Source organism: Lepus europaeus, chromosome 2 (genome assembly GCF_033115175.1).
Source record: "Lepus europaeus isolate LE1 chromosome 2, mLepTim1.pri, whole genome shotgun sequence".
Taxonomy (NCBI): Eukaryota; Metazoa; Chordata; class Mammalia; order Lagomorpha; family Leporidae; genus Lepus; species Lepus europaeus.
In genome coordinates, this window is record NC_084828.1 from 155,869,405 (window position 1) to 155,889,484 (window position 20,080).

The 20,080-nt window shown below is 38.8% G+C and overlaps 1 pseudogene; it reads right to left on the minus strand.

The window, feature by feature from the left end:
• Positions 1 to 13,533, minus strand: part of LOC133752126 (succinate dehydrogenase cytochrome b560 subunit, mitochondrial-like) — a 52,568-nt pseudogene extending 39,035 nt beyond the window's left edge.
• Positions 13,534 to 20,080: the final 6,547 nt, after the last annotated feature.

A 20,080-nucleotide genomic window follows, 5' to 3' on the forward strand; every position in this document is an offset into this window, starting at 1 on the left:
ATTGGGAAGAAGATTATGATTAAAAATTAGCCTTATCTACTGTGGTGTTGTCAGTCATCAAACATTTAGTTAATCATAATCATAATGTTATTCCTTAAACTTGCCTGTCACTAGGTAGAGTTATTGTTTCATTGACTAAACTACAGTAATATTATTCAGTAGATGGACCGACCCTCTTGTCTTAAAATATTAGTAATTTATATCGAATGAGTGGTAGTATTGTGGACAGTTACATTTTCTCATTGTATCCTACTTGAAAAGTAGGCTAATAAAGTGACATTAAAGGCTAATAACTCTTCAGCAGTGTTCGCATGCATGCCAGGCTAAAGGAAACTCCTGCGTGCACAGATCTTGGCATATTGCAGATGAATGTTCACCTTACATTACTGCCAAGGATATTTAACTTGGCCTTTCAGACTCAGATATCCATGATTTAGGCATTAATTGTGTTCTACTGCCTGGAATCTCCCCGAGAAAAGTTAAAGATTTCCTTCATAAGAAGAATTGACCAGTGTTTTTGTGTTAATTATTGTGTAACCAGCAGATTCTATTAAGCTTGTAGATTGCCAACAGAATAGAAAAAGAGAAAACAAAGATGGTCCTGGAAGCAATTCAGTGAAGATGATGGGAAAATTTTCCTTCAACCAATTACCATTTCTTCGAACTATCTTCACTGTGGATACATTAATTTTCTGTAAGTGCATTAGATTATGTTAAATGTAGATATATTCACTTATTTAGAAGTATTATTTGAGAAAGCTAGCTTTGAGGTCTTTGGCTCTAATTTTTATGCTCCAATCTGTAGAATTACAGTAATTCACAAGGCAAATAAATTAGAGCATTCAGCCCTGGATGATAAATCATTTGACAAAGTTTTTGAATAATTTATTAAAAGGCAGTTTTCAGATATTATCAACAAATGGAACAGACATTTCTGCTCTCTGAGAGCTAGAAAGGTAAGACGTTTCAGAAAATCAGGACCAGAAAGAAAAGTCAAAATTTAATAAGAAAAGATAAATCAGATTGTGAAAACAAAGAAACAGAGATAAGTGTGGCATATATACCTGAGATTGGAACTTCAGTTCCTTTTGTTAGGTTAGTAGGAAAAGGTTGACCAAAGGTATATGCCAGGGCAATCAAAGTAGGCAGAAAATATAACTTTTAGAAGGAGTTTTTTTTTTCTTTGTCTTTCTGTGATGTTTATTTCACTTAACATAGTGACCTCCAGTTCCATACATGTTGTTGCAATGTCAAGATTTCATCCTTTTCATGGCTAAATAGTATCCATTGTGTATATGTAACATATTTTCTCTTTTTCCCCAAAAAGGAACCTTTTATTTAAGGAATAAAGACTTCATGCATTTCATAAGTACAACTTTAGGAATATGGTGATTATTCCCACCATATCTGCCCTCATACCCACTCTCCTCCCTCCCCCCTCCCATTCCCAGTACCATTCTAGGAGGAGCCTTTAAGGACATGGTCAGGCTACTTCTTAATTGGATTTACCCCAGGAGGGATGTAGGTAACAAAATGATAAAGTGGACAAGATGTAGCAGTGCCTAGTGTAACAGTGCCCAGTAAATCTTGTAGCTGTCTCATAATCTCCTAAGAAGAGAGTTGGTATTTGAGAGCTAACCAGGAGATTGAATTATTTCTTTTTTCTTTAGCTTCCTGGCTTCATCAGGCTTCCTGGAATTTTAATTAAGATTGCAGACATCTCAGCCATAATTTTCAGAAAGCTTCTGTTAACAATATCAATCTATATGTTTAACTCAATGTAATGAAGTCTATTTTAAAAAATGCCTGTTTGGTTATTATGTTCTGTAAAACACAGACACAATCAATAATTATGGTAAAATACTTTAATTTTGAATGTCACTGGCTCCACCGAATAATGGAAAAATTATCTAATTGTTGTGATTACTTCCAAGAATGTTTCCCTCCCCTTTCCTGGTGTGTTTATTCTTTTGCACAATCTAGAATATATGCAAAAGATCTGCCAGTTAATTCTCATCTTAAAGCTTGTTCTGAATATTTTCTGGTATTGTGTACAGGTTCCAGCAAACAAACTGTATGATATTTGTGGCATTTATAGTGAACATTTATTTCTTAACATAGTTTTCAAAAAACAGACTTAAATAGAAAATCATTAAAAAACCAATTATCTATACATTCTTTTTTTTTTTTTTATAATTCTTTTTTTTGACAGGCAGAGTGGATAGAGAGAGAGACAGAGAGAAAGGTCTTCCTTTTTGCCGTTGGTTCACCCTCCAATGGCCGCTGCGGCTGGTGCATCGTGCTGATCCGAAGCCAGGAGCCAGGTGCTTCTCCTGGTCTCCCATGCAGGTGAAGGGCCCAAGGACTTGGGCCATCCTCCACTGCCTTCCTGGGTCATAGCAGAGAGCTGGCCTGGAAGAGGGGCAACTGGGATAGAATCCGGCGCCCCGACTGGGACTAGAACCCGGTGTGCCGGCGCCGCAAGGCAGAGGATTAGCCTGTTAAGCCACGGCGCCGGCCATCTATACATTCTGAAACATACAAGTCACAACTGATATATAAAACAAAGCAGGTGGCATGTTTTCTTAGGAAAGTTGTATATCTACTGTGTTCTAAACTCTTAAATGTGTAACATGCTAAAACAATGGAAAATTACATGTAAGTGATTAGAAAATTATATTTGAGATACAATTGAATTTTTCTAGGTGTCATTGATTGCAATTTTAGGCAAAGCCCAATTGTCATTTAAAAAAAAATCTCCTCCCTACAAATTGTTAAGTCAACAGCAGGAGTCACTGTGTACTTACTCCTCATGTGGGGTCTGTCCTTAATGTGTTGTCCAATGTGAAGTAATGCTATAACTAGTACTGAAACAGTATTTTTACACTTTGTGTTTCTGTGTGGGTGCAAACTGATGAAATCTTTACCTAATATATACTGAATCGATCTTCTGTATATAAAGATAATTGAAAATGAATCTTGATGTGAATGGAATGGGAGAGGGAGCGGGAGATGGGAGGGGTGCGAATGGGAGGGAAATTATGGGGTTGAGGAAAGCCAATGTAATCCATAAAATGTACTTTGGAAATTTATATTTACTAAATAAAAAAAAATCTCCTCCCTGAAGAATTATATAATATGCTTATTTGAAATATCATTCAACCATATTTGACACAAGAAAAAAATGTAAATCAAGACATAGTCTAGCATAAGACACTGTAGCAGAAAAAAATTCTAGAAAAATGATGATGGACAAATTGTTTTCACAGTTTCAGGAGATAACTGTGAGCTCAGGAAAGTTATGGACAGAGTTCAGAACTGTAGTGTGTGTTTCTGCGCAGTTGTGTTGCTGAACAATGCAGAATCAAATTCTTAGAACACTTACACTTTCTGTTTTTTCTCCTTTTTAAAATTGACAAAATCATTTGAATGAAGCTTGTGTGCTATAAGAATGCCTTTTAGACTAGATGTTATTATAACAATGTCTAAAAATGAGAAGAATTTAAATCTTGTTCATTTAGGTGTATTTAATGATGCTAATTTGATATTTAAATCTTGACGTTCCTCAAGCTGGGGTTTTACTTGAATCTGCTTGATGGTTTACAATTGCTCAAAAGCTCCCATGGTTTATTTGATTATGAATTTTGGAAAATTTTCAAAATCTTGGCAGAATTAGGATAATTTTAGTTAAATAATCTCTCAAATTTGTATTAAGCCAGTCATCATTCTACATCTCAAAGTAAGTCCAGTGGCTTACTCCAAAAAGTTATTCTTAGTATAACCATTTTGGTAGGTTCTTTGTTTATATTAACATTGCTGTGGTTTGGCACATTTTTTTAATATTGTGTATAGGTGTGCATGTATGCCATTATCTTTTACTTTTAATATTTATTTATTGATAAGGTAGAGAGAGGGAGAGAATGTGGTCCCATCCACTGGTTCCTTCTCCAAACGTCTGCAACAGCTACGGCTTGGCCGGGCTGTAGCTGGGGACTCAATCAGGCTTCCCATACAGATGATGAGGAGCCCACCACTCGAACTATCATCTGCTCCCTCCTGCAGTGCGTATGAGCAGGAAGCCTGAATTGGAAGTGATAATGGGATGCTAGCACCCCAGGCTGCATCTTATCCACTGTGCCAAATGCTTGCCCCTGGAATTGTGTTTTGAGAAGATTCAATTGTGGGTCACATTTATTCTGGGATAGATTCTTTTTTCCTTTTTTCTCAATGTAACTTTTCCTCCAATTATAAAAGTAGTAAAATTTTACAATATTGGAAAGTAGTATCTTTCATATTGTTTGTATTTTCAATTAACATTGTATTGGAAGCTTTTTTATATAACCATAAAGATTCTTAAAAATATGATTTAAAAGCATGAATTTTTAAATGGCTGCAGAATATTTTGTTGTGTTTAGGCATGTTCAGGCAGTTTATAATTTTCTGATAAATATTCTAATTTGATGATCTTTGACCACATCTTGAATCTGTCTTTGTTTTTTTTTTTTTTTTAACTTTTATTTAATGAATATAAATTTCCAGTGTACAGCTTATGGATTACAATGGCTTCCCCCCCCCCCATAACTTCCCTCCCACCCGCAACCCTCCCCCCTCCCGCTCCCTCTCCCCTTCCATTTGCATCAAGATTCATTTTCAATTCTCTTTATATACAGAAGATCAATTTAGTATAAAGATTTCAACAGTTTGCACCCACATAGAAACACAAAGTGAAACATACTGTTTGAGTACTAGTTATAGCATTAAATCAAAATGTACAGCACATTAAGGACAGAGATCCCACATGAGGAGCAAGTGCACAGTGGCTCCTGTTGTTGACCCAACAAATTGACACTCTAGTTTATGGCGCCAGTAACCATCTTAGGCTGTCGTCATGAGTTGCCAAGGCTATGGAAGCCTTCCAAGTTTTCCGACTCTGATCATATTTAGACAAGGTCATAAAAGACAGAGTGAGGATAGTAACCAATGATCCTAAGAGTGGCATTTACCAGGTTTGAACAATTATACAGCATTAAGTGGGGAAGAGGACCATCAGTACACACATGTTGGGAGTAGAGCCATTGGTGGTAGAGTAGAGGTTATGATTACAAAGGAATGAGGCCCAAGTGCACTAGACAGGGCCTAGAACAAAGGACAGAGTCATTATTAGAGGAGCTAAGAAAGGTGCTGTCTAAGCTACAATTAAGTTTTCTGATTGAGAGGCAAATAGAACCTGACAGAAGCGGCTTGATAATAATCTGGTGGGCTTTAGGCCTTGTAAATTCAGAGGCCCAGACCTATCTATCTCTTCACATGGGGTATATCCTAAGGGAGGTGTGAACCTCCTAGGGGAAGGCACTCTGTTGACTTTCATTACTTGGCTGGCCTGGGAGGAGAGCTGGCCAGGTAAAGGCAGGGGGCATCTCTAACAAGAAATTTACAGTTCTGCCTGCAATGTTGCTGACCCTACTTGACCATCCCCTCAGCTGCAGTGGTCACTTTGGAAGTTGGGCTGAGTGAAGGGCTTTTCAGCTTAGAGCCAATAAGATCTGTGGCTCTGACCTGGGCATCCTTCGACTCCAGGGCAGGTCCATTTCCAGTGATCCAACTCTTGGCAGAGCTGCCAGGGCTCTTCACAAGCTGACTTCTGCTGAAGCCCAGGCTTACCACATTGAAAGCCACTGCAGTGGACTGGCCTGTTGGGTCTCCTTGAGGGCAGATCACTGTACAGATCAGCCATTAATAGGCCTGCCACCCATTGCTTCTGATGCCGAGCTTTCCTTTCCTCCTGGTTTGTGTTAAAGCAGACCAGAGGATGCAAGTCAAGGGAGTGCCCGTTTCCCATCTCTAATCTTCGGTGGCCTGAACTACAAGTCTATAGTCACAGGCATGTTCTGTAGTAGTTTTTCTAAGGTAGACAATGCCCATGAGGAAAATTATATTCTCACTTTAAAACTTTCTTTCCCTTTGGTCTGAAAGGGAGGTTTTTTCTACTTACTGTATACTTCGCTGATGGCGAAGTGAATCTAGCTATGAGATTATTATTTGAGTTCTTATTTTGGCTATGCTATTGCAGAAAAATGTTAGCCATCTCTTTTATAAGGTCTAAAGATTAAATTGTGCATCCTACAGATTCCTTCATAATAGAATTAGTTTCCTACCTTGAAGAGAATAGAGAAATGAAAGAACAAGTTGGGCTTCGAATAGAGAAATGAGGGAGCAAGTCCTAGATCGCTTGCTGACAATAGCAATATCACATGAATACTTAGCAAACCGTTTCAACCATTAGATAACAACTTAAGAAAACATTTACCAGAAGGTCCAATGCCTTCTATAAATTTTAAGAATCATGTATTTGAAAACACCTCTTAAATATCTAACATGGTGTAGTTTGTTTAGCCAGTAAACTTAAGCACAACCATCTAAAATGTTTTTAGTTTCTTTCTACCAACAAGTCTAAAACATATGATACACAGATTGAATCTGTCTTTGATGTTAACTTTTTGAAGGTGAGATTATTGGCCTAGACCTATGAAAGAATATTAAGATTATATACATTGGTTTAAAGTCTTATTAATGGGGGAGCCAGGGGTGGCATTGTGGTGCAATGGGCATCCCATATTGGTGCCCATTCCAGTCCCAGCTGCAAACTTCTGATCCAACTCCCTGCCCGTGCACCTGGGAAAGCAGCAGAAGATGGCCCATGTTTGGGACGCTGCCACCTACATGGGAAACTGATGGAATTCCAGGCTGCCAGCTTCTGCCTGGGCTGACCCTGGCTTTTGCTGTCATATGGAGAGTGAACCAGCAGATGGAAGATTTCTTTTTCCCTCTCTCTCAACTCTGCCTTTTAAATAAAGAAAATAGTAAAAAAGTAATAATTAACTAATATTTAATAATGACTACTCAATTTGAATTAGGTGAACTGTTTGGATCCCAACAGATGGGGCAGGAATTGGAAGAATGAAATTTCTTTTTTTTTTTTTTTTCAGGGGCTTTGAAATTCATGTTTATTTTATTTTATTTTTTTTTAAACTTTTATTTAATGAATATAAATTTCCAAAGTACAGCTTATGGGTTACAATGGCTTCCCCCCTCCCGTAACTTCCCTCCCTCCCGCAACCCTCCCCTCTCCCGCTCCCTCTCCCCTTCCATTCATGTAAGGATTCATTTTCAATTCTCTTTGTATACAGAAGATCAGCTTAGTATATATTAGGTAAAGTTTTCAACATTTTGCCCATATAGCACTACAAAGTGAAAAAAAACTACCATTGGATTACTAATTATAGCATCAAATAGCAATGTACAGCACATTAAAGACAGAGAACCCACATGATTTTTTTTTTCAAATTAATTAACTTTCTATGCCATTTCCCCTTCAATACCAGGTTGTTATTTTTTTTTTCATTTCCAATTCTCTTTATATACAGAAGATCACTTCAGTATATCATTAGTAAAGAGCTCATCAGTTTGTGCCCACACAGAAACACAAAGTATAAGGATAAAGTATTACATTCTATATCTAGAGTCAGGACCTAAGCTGATCAGGTCATTGTTTCTTATAGTGTCCATTTCATTTCAGCAGGTTTCCCCTTTGGTGCTCAGTTAGTTGTCGCCGATCAGGGAAAAGAAATGATATTTGTCTCTTTGGGACTGGCTTAATTCACTCAGCATGATGTTTTCCAGATCCCTCCATCTTGTTTCAAATGACTGGGTTTCATTGTTCCTTACTGCTGTATAGTATTCTATGGAGTACATGTCCCATAATTTCTTTATCCAGTCTACTGTTGATGGGCATTTGGGTTGGTTCCAGGTCTTAGCTATTGTGAATTGAGCTGCAATAAACATTAATGTGCAGATGGCTTTTTTATTAGCCAAATTAATTTCCTTTGGGTAAATTCCAAGGAGTGGGATGGCTGGGTTGTATGGTAGGGTTATGTTCAGGTTTCTGAGGAATCTCCAGACTGACTTCCATAGTGGCTTAACCAGTTTGCATTCCCACCAACAGTGGGTTAGTGTCCCTTTTTCCCCACATCCTCTCCAGCATCTATTGTTGGTAGATTTCTGGATGTGAGCCATTCTCACCGGGGTGAGGTGAAACCTCATTGTGGTTTTGATTTGCATTTCTCTGATTGCTAGTGATCTTGAACATTTTTTCATGTGTCTGTTGGCCATTTGGATTTCTTCTTTTGAAAAGTGTCTATTGAGGTCCTTGGCCCATCTCTTCAGTGGGTTGTTTCTTCTGTTGTTGTGGATTTTCTTGATTTCTTTGTAGATTCTGGTTATCAACCCTTTATCTGTAGTATAGTTTGCAAATATTTTCTCCCATTCTGTCGGTTGCCTCTTCACTTTCCTGACTGTTTCTTTCGAAGTACAGAAACTTCTCAATTTGATGCAATCCCAAATGTTAATTTTGGTTTTGACTGCCTGTGCTCCTGGGGTCTTTTCCAAAAAGTCTTTGCCTGTACCTATATCTTGCAGGGTTTCTCCAATGCTCTCTAATAATTTGATGGTTTCGGGTCGTAGATTTAAGTCTTTAATCCACGTTGAGTGAATTTTTGTGTAAGGTGAAAGGTATGGGTCTTGCTTCAAGCTTCTGCATATGGAAATCCAGTTTTCCCAGCACCATTTATTGAATAGACTGTCCTTATTCCAGGGATTAGTTTTGGATATTTGATCAAATATAAGATGGCTGTAGATGTTTGGATTGATTTCTGGTGTTTCTATTCTGTTCCATTGGTCTATCCATCTGTTTCTGTACCAGTACCATGCTGTTTTGATGACAACTGCCCTGTAGTATGCCCTGAAATCTGGGATTGTGATGCCTCCGGCTTTGTTTTTGTTGTACAAGATTGCTTTGGCTATTCGAGGTCTTCTGTGTCTCCATATGAATTTCAGTATCATTTTTTCCAGATCTGAGAAGAATGTCTTCGGTATCTTGATTGGTATTGCATTGAATGTATAAATTGCTTTTGGGAGAATAGACATTTTGATGATATTGATTCTTCCAATCCATGAGCATGGAAGATTTCTCCATTTTTTGGTATCCTCTTCTATTTCTTTCTTTAAGGTTTTGTAGTTTTCATCATAGAGTTCTTTAACGTCCTTGGTTAAGTTTATTCCAAGGTATTTGATTGTTTTTGTGGCTATTGTGAATGGGATTGATTTTAGAAGTTCTTCCTCAGCCGTGGCATTGCCTGTGTATACAAAGGCTGTTGATTTTTGTGGATTGATTTTATATCCTGCTACTTTGCCAAACTCTTCGATGAGTTCCAATAGTCTCTTAGTAGAGTTCTTTGGGTCCCCTAAATAAAGAATCATATCATCTGCAAAGAGGGATAGTTTGACTTCTTCTTTCCCGATTTGTATCCCTTTAATTTCTTTTTCTTGCCTAATAGCTCTAGCTAAAACTTCCAGAACTATATTGAAGAGCAGTGGTGAGAGTGGGCATCCCTGTCTGGTACCAGATCTCAGCGGAAATGCTTCCAACTTTTCCCCATTCAATAGGATGTTGGCCGTGGGTTTTTCATATATTGCTTTGATTGTATTGAGGAATGTTCCTTCCATACCCAGTTTGCTTAGAGTTTTCATCATGAAAGGGTGTTGTATTTTACCAAATGCTTTCTCTGCGTCTATTGAGAGAATCATATGGTTTTTCTTCTGCAGTCTGTTAATGTAGTGTATTACGTTGATTGTTTTGCGGACGTTGAACCATCCTTGCATACCAGGGATAAATCCCACTTGGTCTGGGTGGATGATCTTTCTGATGTGTTGTTGCATTCTATTGGCCAGAATTTTATTGAGGATTTTTGCATCTATGTTCATCAGGGATATTGGTCTGTAATTCTCTTTCAATGCTGTATCTTTTTCCGGCTTAGGAATTAAGGTGATGCTGGCTTCATAGAAAGAATTTGGGAGAATTCCTTCTTTTTCGATTGCTCTGAATAGTTTGAGAAGCATTGGAGTTAGTTCTTCTCTAAATGTCTGGTAGAACTCAGCGGTGAATCCATCTGGTCCTGGGCTTTTCTTTGTTGGGAGGGCCTTTATTACTGTTTCAATTTCTGTGTCAGTTATGGGTCTGTTTATGTTTCCTATGTCTTCCTGGCTCAATTTAGGTAGGTTGTATGTGTCCAAGAATCTGTCCATTTCTGATAGATTTCCCTGTTTGCTGGCATACAAGTCCTTGTAGTAATTTCTGATGATTCTTTTTATTTCTGTGGTGTCTGTTGTTATGTTTCCTTTTTCATCTCTGATCCTATTGATTTGGGTCTTTTCTCTTCTTTTTTTAGTGAGTTGGGCCAATGGGGTGTCAATTTTGTTTATTTTTTCAAAAAACCAGCTCCTCGTTTGGCTGATTTTTTGTAATGTTTTTTTGGATTCAATCCTGTTGATTTCTTCTTTGATTTTAATTATTTCCCTTCTTCTACTGGGTTTGGGTTTGGTTTGCTGCAGATTTTCTAGATCCTTGAGATGACTTGAAAGCTCATCTATTTGGTGCCTCTCCAATTTCTTGATGTAGGCACCTATTGATATAAACTTTCCTCTTAACACTGCTTTTGTTGTATCCCATAGGTTTTGGTATGTTGTGCTGTTATCCTCATTTACTTCCAGAAAATTTTTGATTTCTCTTTTAATTTCTTCTATGACCCATTGTTCATTCAGGAGCATGTTGTTCAATCTCCATGTGTTTGCACGTGCTCTGGGGATTCCCGAGTTGCTAATTTCCAATTTGATTCCTTTGTGGTCTGAGAAGCTGCATGGTATGATTCTAATTCTTTTGAATTTGCTGAGACTTGCTTTATGGCCTAGTATGTGGTCAATCCTAGAGAAGGTTCCATATACTGCTGAGAAGAATGTAAAGTCCTTAGATGTAGGATGAAATGTTCTGTAGATATCTGTTAGATCCATTTGAGCTATAGTGTCATTTAAATCTGCTGTCTCCTTGTTGATCTTCTGTCCTGATGATCTGTCTATCTCTGAGAGTGGAGTATTGAAGTCCCCCAGTACTATTGTATTGGGGTCTAAGTCTCCCTTTAAGTCCCTTAACAAGTCTTTTAAATAAGCTGGTGCCCTGTGATTCGGTGCATATACATTGATAATTGTTATATCTTCCTGTTGAATGGATCCCTTAATCATTAAATAGTGTCCCTCTTTGTCTCTCCTGACAGTTTTTATGGTAAAGTTTATGTTGTCCGATATTAAGATGGCTACGCCTGCTCTTTTTTCATTTCTGTTGGCATGGTATATCTTTTTCCAGCCTTTCACTTTCAGTCTGTATGGATCATTGTTGGAAAGATGAGTTTCTTGTAAGCAGCAAAAAGATGGGTTTTGTTCCTTAACCCAATCCGCCAATCGGTGTCTTTTAACTGGACAGTTCAAGCCATTAACATTCAATGTTACTATTGAGAAGGAGTAACTTTGCCCTGCCATTTGCCAAAGATATTTTCTGATATCTGGTTTGAGATTCCTGTGTTCTTTTGTTGTGAGGTTTCCTTCCTTTACCTTCCTTCATATTGGCTACCGTGTTTCTGTGTTTCTGTATGTAATACATCTTTAAGCATCTTTTGCAGGGCTGGACGAGTGGCGACAAATTCTTTCAATTTCTGTTTGCTGTGAAAGGTCTTTATTTCACCTTCATTCACAAATGAGAGCTTTGCAGGATATAATATTCTGGGCTGGCAGTTTTTCTCTCTTAGTACCTGGGCTATATCTTGCCATTCTCTCCTGGCTTGTAGGGTTTCTGATGAGAAGTCAGCTGTAAGTCTAATTGGAGATCCTCTGAGAGTAATCTGGCGTTTCTCTCTTGCACATTTTAGGATCTTTTCTTTGTGTTTCACTGTGGTGAATTTGATTATGACGTGACGTGGTGAGGTTCTCTTTTGGTCATGTTTGTTAGGGGTTCTATGAGCTTCCTGTACTAGGATGCCTCTGTCTTTCTCCAAACCTGGGAAATTTTCTGCTAGTATCTCACTAAAAAGGTCTTCTAATCCTTTCTCTCTCTCCATGCCTTCAGGAACTCCTAGAACCCGAATGTTGGTTTTTTTAATAGTATCCTGTAGATTCCTGACAGTGTTTTTTAGATTTCTGATTTCTTCTTCTTTTCTTTGATTTGACTGTTTTCTTTCCTGTTCTCTGTCTTCTAATTCCGATATTCTCTCTTCTGCTTCACCCATTCTGTTTTTAAGGCTCTCTAGTGTGTTTGCCATTTGATCTATTGAGTTCTTCATTTCATTGAGGTTTTTTGTCACTATCTCAGTTTTATGTTCTACTAGTTTTTTCATTTCATTTTGATTTCTCCTTAATATTTCATTTTCACGGGAGATATTTTCTATCTTGTCCATTAAGGATTTCTGTAGTTCAAGAATTTGTTTTTGAGAATTTCTTAATGTTCCTATCACTTTTTTGAGATCTGCTTCTTGCATTTCCTCTATCTCTTCATCTTCATAATCTTGCTTTGGCGTGTCTTTCTCATTTGGGGGCGTCATAGTGTCTTCCTTGCTTTTGTTACCTCGGCTTCTATGTTTATTGTTTGGCATGTTGGAGATAATTTATGGGTTTTTTTGTTTTTTGACTCAGTTGGGAGTGGAGTTGAGGGTAGTTGAAATCTGGCCTCTGTGAGTATTCGTTTGATCTACCTCTGGGACCACACCAAGAGTTTATTCAGCCCTCAATGTGTTCTCCAGTTTTGCTAAAGTTATTGAGTTTGGCTGCGCTTTAGATATGTAAAATCGCAGTGCTCTTTGTTTTGCTTGTTGAGTGAAGGGTGAGGCCTCTGTTTCCCTCCCCCCTCAATGTCTTGGGTTTCTGAGGTCTTACCCTCCTCCGTTGGTTCCCGCGCTGGCGAGATTCTGTGACACGGCTCCCGCCGCACACGGCTCCGCTTCCGCCGCCCGGCTGGCTCCCGCCGCACACGGCTCCGCTTCCGCCGCCCGGCTGGCTCCCGCCGCACACGGCTCCGCTTCCGCCGCCCGGCTGGCTCCCGCCGCACACGGCTCCGCTTCCGCCGCCCGGCTCGAAGATTCCCCAACAATGTCTCTTGCCAGGTAAACAGGGAGCCCTGATCGTGTGGAGCCTCCCACAGTGACTGACTGTTGTCCCAGCCACTCCCTGAGTCCTCCCACACAGCTTCAGTATTTCACAGTCCCAGCACACAAGCCTCCCACAGTTGTGAGCACCAACCTCCTGTCTGTTCTCCCCACCAGACTCAGGAGTCTCTGTTTGGCTGGTTGCTGGGTGTGTACATGAATTGGTACAGCTGTTATGTATGCCCAAAATGGCTTTTGCTCTCTGTCAGCTTGTTACAGGATGACTTTGCAAGATGATCTGGGAGAGAGAAAACTTGCCCCACCTTTGTTTTTTTTCCCTCTAGTTTGGTGGGTGCACTATCCCCCATGGGGCTTCAAGCCAGATTCCCATGAGGCTCTTCCTGCAGCTTTTTTGCCAGTGGCTTGGGCTGCTGCAGTCTGGTCTCACCTTGCTCTCCAATGCTGGAGGCTCTCGGCAGTGGGGTCCTAAGTTGTGTGAATCTTTGCACTCCATGTAGATTCACTATGTTCCTCCAATTTATGTAGAGTTTCCTCTACTGTTTTCTCCCTAACTCTTCCCTGAAACTTCACTCTTTTCCCTTTTTTTTTTTTTAAGCTATCTGCTCCTTGACTGGAGCAGCAAGCATCTTCCCTACTCCTCCATCTTAGTACACTCCTAAACCTTTCTACTTTTTAAGTAAGTTAGCTGCCTCAGGTATTTTATTGTAGTAAGGCAAAGCTGCCTATTTTACTCTCTCTTACATGTGAAATCCTAAAAACAGTAACAACAACAACTCAGAGATCAAAGTGACTACCATGGTGGCAGTGGGGGAAATACAGAGATGTAAGTGAGAGAATACAAATGGCAAACATGTAGGAGAGCAACTCTGGATGTCTAATGTATATGAATTGTACTGTAAATGGGATTCCTGTAAAACAGGTATATTTTATTACTCTTGCCTCAAAAACCAGGAAAGAGTAACTATGTGAGATGATGGATATGTTGATTTGCTTCATTATAGTAATCTCTTTACTGTCTACCTGCATATCACACATTTTCATGATGTATGCAATATAATATGTATTTGAGAGGGAGAGAAGGCAAAAGATATAGGTGATAGCTGATAAATAGATAATGCTCCCATCCACTGGCTTACTCCCAGATGCTTGTTGCAGCCCCTAACTGATGCCAAAGCTGGGAATTCAATCCAGTTCTCCCACATGAACAACAAAGACTCAACAATTTGAGCCATCACCTGCTGCCTCCCAGGGTACACATCATCAGGAAGCTAGAATTGGGAAAGGAGCCAGGACTTGAACCTATGCACTTTGATAGGGTTTGTGGGTAGCCCACGCAGCATCTTGCCTACTAGATTAAATAAAGCAGGGACACTAGATAAGAATGAAGCACCCAGTAATTCATGTAAGAAGTATTTATGGAAAAATGTATAGTGCACTGTGCAAGACAGGAGAGGAAGGTGGGCATGGAGGATTAAGATCATAGCACCCCGAGTGAAGAACTGAAGTGTTAAATTTAGAAGTGGCTCAGTAGGGAAAATGATTCAGAGCTTTCCAGCCTTTAGGTTGGGTTGAACCCTGACAGATAGGTCCAGTCACTGAGGTTACTGAGTATCAAGCAAGCCAACACTGTTATCTGTTGAAACTGCTCTGGAGGGTGGTCATTTAAAGTGGTCAAGGCAGTTAAACAGACCGAGGAAATACACTTTCTTTGAAGGACTGTTTTCCAAAGATGCTTGGTTCTCTGGTTTCTAGGGGGCAAGATAGTGTCTGGTTAAATGTTACAGATAAAGTTTTAACTAAGTAATAAAGAACTTATATATTAAATAGGATCAAGTGTCTGGTAATAATAATAGATAGAATTAAAAAGGAGAAAATGTCCAACACAGGAAGCAGTCCACACAGCAGACTGATAGAATGACAATCGCTTTAAGTAACACTCTGACCTCAGAATCAACCCTTACAACTTCCTGGTCTGGCTGAAAGGCCTGTGAGACCATTTTAGGCTTGGAAAGCCAAGACACTGTGGCAAAAAATGTTCTAAATGAAGGATCTCTGTGAGATTCCAGTGGAAAGAAGTAGCCATCAAAGAAAGATGTACTTGTCCTCTTTAGGGAGGAGAGAGCTTCCACTTTTCTTATGGCCTTATCAAAATACTGATAGAGTTTGTGGATTCAAAGGGCTTCCATCACCTAAGCAGCTCATTTTAAGAGCCTCTGGTGGTCACTGATATCATACATAAGAGTGTTAATTGTTAAATTAACAACAGGAGTCACTGTGCACTAACTCCCCATACAGGGCCTCGGTCCTTACTGAGTTGTATTGAGAGTTATCTGTAAAACCACTTCTCAGTTTTGTTTGTGTGTGTGTGTGTGCAGATTGTTGAAATCTTAGTATAGAGTTGGTCTTCTGTGTACAAAGTTAATTGAAAATGAATCTTAGTGGAGAATGGGACTGGCAAGGGGTGAGGGAGGAGGTGGAGGGGTGGCAGTGTTGGTGGGAAGGTAGATATGTTGGAAAAATCATTATATATTTAAGTAATTTCTTAAAAAAGATTTTATTTATTTATTTGAGATTTAGAGTTACAGAGAGAGAGAAAGGTTTTCCATCTGCTGGGTCACTCCCCAAATGACCACAACATCTGGAGCTGAGCCAATCTGAAGCCAAGAGCCTTAACTTTCTTGCAGTTCTCTCACATGGGTGCAGGGACCAAGGACTTGGCCATCTTCAACTGCTTTTCCAGCTCATAGAAGAGAGCTGAGTCGGAAGAGGAGCAGCTGGGACATGAATTGGTGCCTATATGGGATGCTGGTGCTGCAGGTGGAGGCTTAGCCTACTACACCACAGTGCCGGCCCCAGGATTTAAGTAATTATAAGAGGCAAGAGAAGCCTTCCACTTATATGATTGCTATATTTTTGTCATTTCATGAGAAAAAGAAAGGCCTTCCTTGACCCAATCTGCCAGATAGTATTTACAGATTTCTTTAACGAAGTGTGTAGATGCTGGAAATTCCAGTATTACTCCCCATTAATGTAGCTTGGATTGCATGAAACTCTGATGTGACTCATTTAATCAAGATCTTTATTATTTGGGTCAGTGTTGTGGTATAGTGGCTTAAGCTGCTGCCTGCAATGCCTGCATCTCATATGAATACTGGTTCAAGAAGTCCATTTCTTTACTTTTGATCCAGTTCCCCGCTAACGTGCCTGGGAAGGCAGCAGGAGATGACCCAAGTCCTTTAGCTCTGCACCCACTTCAGAGACTTGGATGAAGCTCCTGGCTTCAGCCTGGCCCAGCCCTGGTTGTTGGGGAGTGAGCCAACAGATGGAAGATTTCTCTATCTCCCCCTAGTTTGTAACTATGCCTTTCAAATAAATAAAATAAATCTTAAAAAAAAAGACAGCTGCATTCTAAATCAGGGTACCTCTGATTTATATTTCCACTTTCTGGCTTAAGCTTCCTAATGCAGATCATGGAAAGCAGCATACATGGCTCAAGTAATTGGTTTTCTGCCATCCAAATAGAGGTCCTGGATTGAGTTTCTAGCTCCTGATTCTAGCCCTAGTGCAACCTTGGCTGTTGTGGGTATTTGGGGAGTGAACTAGCAAATGGGTGTTCTCTCTCTCTCTCTCTCTATCTCTCTATCTCTATCTGTGTCTGTCTTTCTCCCCCCCTTCTCAAAAGAAACTCTGAAACAAACAAACCAAAACCATCAAACAAACAAACAAAAAACAACAAAAACCAAGAAAACAAAAGGGGAATGATGTAGTATGCCCTAATCAATCTTCGATTATTTTAAAAACTATATTCCTATGAGTGATAGAATCAAAATTCTAGAATGGACTCTATTCATCCTAAATTCCTTTAAATGATAACTATATTTTTGTATTATACCAATGATAGTCTTGCTCATGGATTCCAAATTTTCTGATTAACCTGTTGAAAACTTATTTTGCTGCATATAAAATGATTGATTTCCACAATGCTTGAATGGGGAAGCCCAATTCATTGAATAAATTAATAAAACTAATAAATTAGAAATGAGTTGAAACATAATAAATTAATAAAACCTCAGCATAATATGCCTTTTATTGTGTTCAGGAGAGTTTCAGTTATTAAATGGATTGCATTAAGTGAATTAAAAAACAAAATAAATTTTAAAACGCTCCATTATTCATTAAGGTACTTTAGTGCCTCATTAATCTATTTTAGATCACTCAGTCCCATAAGTGCCTATTGTCAAAAGCTGATAAAGTATGAGAAGTTGCTTTTCATACCCTAGAGTGAGCTGTATACAGTAACTCTTTTACAGTGTTAAGGTCAAGTCTACAGGGCATAATGTTAAGAGTCTTGGTAGCTTGAAAACTTTTTAAAAGGAATACTAGGAGTAGTCATTTTCATGTTTAAAAGTGACTGTACTTGAAAAATTTTGACTTAAAAATGCAGCAGAAGAAAGTTTTACATTTAAAAATTTTATATTTTTGGAAGGCAGGGTAACAGAGAGGTAGAAATAGAGACAGGGAGAGGGACAGAGGAAAATAAGTTGCAAAGGAGTTTTAAAATCAATAAAATTTTTAGATTATTTCATTGATGTGTCTTATTGTGAGAGGGCATTGGGTAAGAAGGAAATGAGGTTAAGATATAGAAGTTTTGGAGCTGGCATTGTGGTATAGTGGGTGAAGCTACAGCTTGCAACAATGGCATCCCATGTTGGAGTGGCAGTTTCTTGACACTTGGAGCTGGCAGAAATAAAGCTAAATTAAAGGAGAGATGATGAGAGAGGAATATGGCTAGGACAGCAGAAGCCTTTGGGTTTAGTCAAGCTTAAATTCCTGCACTTTTCAGTTATGGAAACATCCACAAATTCCCTTTTCATCATAAGCTAGATTAAATTGTTTTATGTCATTTGTTCTCGAAAGTGCTATTATTAAAACAGAAAGTATTGTGGTATACCAGACCATATGTTGCATCCACTTTAAGACATCAATGATAGAATATGATTATTTAAAATAATTATATTAAAGCATCAATAATTATATTAAAGCACTACTGCTGGTAATATAATGTATTTAATACTATTTTAAGGAAAGTAAAATATCTGCTATGTTAAATATACATATAATGCTTATACATATCTCTATGTGATGTTGGCATCTATGGAATCTATGACACCTATTTGGATGCCAGTTCCTGTCCTGGATGCTCCACTTCTGATCCAGCTTCCTGCTAATTGCCCAAGTACTTGGGCCCCTGCCACTCATGTGGGAGACCAGGAAGATGTTTCTGGCTCATGGTATTAGTCTGGCTCAGCCCTGGCCTTTGCAGCAGTTAGGAGAGTGAACCAGTGTGTGGAAGATCTGTTTCCACTTTCTGTAGCTCTGACATTCAAATAATAAGTAAATCTTTAAAAAAAAAAAAAACCAGAGGCAAATATATCTGAGAATAAAGAACTCTGAAAATGATTTTTCACTCACTTTTTTATAAGCAAGGCAAAGCCCTCTGATAACTTTTTTTTTTTGAGATTAAATGTTGAAAACTTTTAAAAAAATTTTATTTAAGTTATATTAGTTTCATGTATCTCATATATAGAGACTTAGGGATGTAGTGATACCCCCCGCCCCAAGCTCCAACTCTTCTTCCTCCTTCCTCTCACTTTACCACTCTTAATTTTTAAAAAGATCTATTTTCAGTTTACTTAATGATTGTGTAGTTAACCATAGACTATGTAAAAGAGTTCAACAAATAGTATGAAGAAAAAAAAATAGCTGTTCCTCAACAAAAGAGACAAAGGCTGTAAACAATCATTGAATCTCAAAAGGTCTACTTCATTCCTAAACATTACGTTTTAGGTATTCTATTTCTTACCTTGGATCAGTGAAAACATGTTATCTGTATTTTTGGGACTAGCTTATTTTATTAAGTATAATGGTTTCCAGTTGCTTCCATCTTATTGCAAAAGAGAGGATTTCATTTTTTTAACAGCTGTACAGTAGTACTCCATAGTGTATATATGGAGTGTATATATTCATGGGATATGTTTCTATATATCATATAGAAACTTAGTCTATCAGCCAGTAATAGTCTTACAATTATCACTATGTCATTCTAGAGGTATTTAATTATAGATTTTTATATATCAGGATTTTTTAAAAATTTATTTGACAGGTAGAGTTATAGACACACACACAGAGAGAGAGAGAGACAGAGAGAAAGGTCTTCCTTCCATTGGTTCACTCCGCAAATGGACGCTACGGCCTGTGTGCTGCACCGATCCGAAGCTGGGAGCGAGGTGCTTCTTCCTGGTCTCCCATGTGGGTGCAGGGCCCAAGGATCTGGGCCATCCTCCACTGCCCTCCCGGGCCACAGCAGAGAGCTGGACTGGAAGAGGAGCAACCGGGACAGAATCCGGTTTCCCAACCGGGACTAGAACCTGGGGTGCCGGCACCGCAGGCAGAGGATTAGCCTAGTGAGCCCCGGCAGAAATGAGCATTCTTACAACTTTGCATTGTGGTCTGCTTTGTTTTAGTAGAGAGTGGTAATTTGGAAGACACTTGTGTGTTTTCTTTTTTCTGTTTCTTGTGTTGGATGTAAGAAGATCAGACCAAAAAATTTTGTGATTGGTTGCAGTGCATTCTCTTTTTTTCCCCTTGGTTTTCCCTTTTCTTCCTCTGTCACTTTACTTATCTATTCTCTTTAGAAATTCCTTTAAATTTGTGTCTCTTTATTGTAAGATGCTTCAAACTCTTTCTGCAAATAGGCTGGTCATAATGCTCTAGAATACATCTTGGAAAGTGAATTTCTGTGCTATGCGATTTTGGAAATGATTTTCAATTCTAATTTGTGTGTTTAATCATTCTTTCATGCATTTGTTCATACCCTTCCACATTGCCCCAAGGATATAAGGTGGCCTGTGGGAAGTACTTATAATTAAGCGTAGGGTTTTCCAAACCATACTCTGATCTTATTAGATGTCATGACAAAATTCATTGCTCCACATTCAGATAAGCCTGGAATTTTTAGAGTTTCCTTAAAATTCATTACT